The 2500-nt window shown below is 44.4% G+C and overlaps 1 protein-coding gene across 4 annotated transcripts in view; it reads right to left on the bottom strand.

Annotated features, from left to right (window-relative positions):
• Positions 1–2500, bottom strand: part of LOC310732793 (uncharacterized protein) — a 339677-nt gene that overhangs the window by 45409 nt on the left and 291768 nt on the right. The gene's annotated exons all lie outside the window — the stretch shown is intronic.

Raw genomic sequence — 2500 nt, 5'->3', positions numbered from 1 at the left:
AGGAAGCTGCGTCAATCAATCATACACACACACACACACACACACACACACATATATACAGCTCTATACACTATAATTTATGCACTCTGTTTAAATATTAAATTGAATGGAGTCTGGTGATGAGAGATGAAGAGGAACGAGGCCTGAGATGTAAAATAACATACAGAACCTTCAGATCCTCAAAAAGCTTTTATTGTCATTTTAACCATTTAAATCTGACGCAGTGCTCAGTGACGTGAGACAACGTTTCTCCAGATCCCTAATGCTACACAACACAACACAGAGCTACACACACAGCACACAGCACACAGCTACATACACAACACACAGCTACACACACAACACACAGCTACACACACAACACACAGCTACATACACAACACAGAGCTACACACACAACACACAGCTACACACAGCTACATACACAACACGGAGCTACACACACAGCACACAGCTACATACACAACACAGAGCTACACACACAACACACAGCTACACACACAACACACAGCTACATACACAACACAGAGCTACACACACAACACACAGCTACATACACAACACAGAGCTACACACACAACACACAGCTACACACACAACACACAGCTACATACACAACACAGAGCTACACACACAGCACACAGCTACATACACAACACACAGCTACACACACAACACACAGCTACACACACAACACACAGCTACATACACAACACAGAGCTACACACACAACACACAGCTACACACAGCTACATACACAACACGGAGCTACACACACAGCACACAGCTACATACACAACACAGAGCTACACACACAACACACAGCTACACACACAACACACAGCTACATACACAACACAGAGCTACACACACAACACACAGCTACATACACAACACAGAGCTACACACACAACACACAGCTACACACAACACACAGCTACATACACAACACAGAGCTACACACACAACACGGAGCTACACACACAACAATGAGCTACACACACAACACAGAGCTACACACACAACACAGAGCTACACACACAGCACACAGCTACATACACAACACAGAGCTACACACACAACACACAGCTACACACACAACACACAGCTACATACACAACACAGAGCTACACACACAACACGGAGCTACACACACAACACAGAGCTACACACACAACACAGAGCTACACACACAACACGGAGCTACACACACAACACACAGCTACACACACAACACGGAGCTACACACACAACACGGAGCTACACACACTACACACAGCTACATACACAACACGGAGCTACACACACAACACGGAGCTACACACACTACACACAGCTACATACACAACACGGAGCTACACACACAACACAGAGCTACACACACAACACGGAGCTACACACACAACACACAGCTACACACACAACACGGAGCTACACACACAACACGGAGCTACACACACAACACGGAGCTACACACACAACACGGAGCTACACACACAACACACAGCTACATACACAACACAGAGCTACACACACAACACACAGCTACACACACAACACGGAGCTACACACACAACACAGAGCTACACACACAACACGGAGCTACACACACAACACACAGCTACACACACAACACGGAGCTACACACACAACACGGAGCTACACACACAACACAGAGCTACACACACAACACGGAGCTACACACACAACACAGAGCTACACACAGTTCAGTTTCTGTGGTGGAACAGTTGATATGATTTGCCGTGTAAACACGCTCACGCTTATATGAATATATTCATGCTTAAAGAAAATAAACCAGCGTGAAAATGATGAATCAGAAGCAGAAGAACTGTTGGATAACTGTTGGAGCAGAAGAACTGTTACCTGCATGTCTTCCCTCACCACATCCATAAACCTCCTCCTTGGTCTTCCTCTTTTCCTCCTTCAAGAGAGAGAGAGAGGGAGAGAGCAAAGAGAGAGAGAGAGAGAGAGAGAGAGAGAGAGAGAGAGAGAGAGAGAGAGAGAGAGAGAGAGAGGAAGGGAGAGGAGAGAGAGAGAGAGAGAAAGAGAGAGAGAGAGAGAGAGAGAGAGAGAGAGAGAGAGAGAGAGAGAGAGGCCCCAGACAAACTGCACCACCTTCTGGGGGGCACAGAGAGCTGCACAATCATAGCCCACTGCATACACACCTGCCACCAGGTGAGGGACAGGACAGTGTGTGACGCTACAGTGTGTGACCATGTCATCTAATGTTTGCAAGACACACACACACACTTACATCTTTTCTTTTTCTTTATCTTTTATTTGTATTATTTTTCTTTTCTTTTTTATTTATTCTAACTATTCCTTTTATAACTGTATAGTTTATGTATGATGATAGTTATATTACAGTATTATTATAGTTTATTGTTATTCCTGGTGTTGTGCATCTTTATATTCTATACTACACAACACAAATGTCCATATTTATCATCCAATAAAGCAACCTGTAAATCTGTAAAAA

Source organism: Silurus aristotelis (assembly GCF_946808225.1).
Source record: "Silurus aristotelis genome assembly, chromosome: 11".
NCBI lineage: Eukaryota > Metazoa > Chordata > Actinopteri > Siluriformes > Siluridae > Silurus > Silurus aristotelis.
This window is presented reverse-complemented; position numbering and strand designations above follow the sequence as displayed.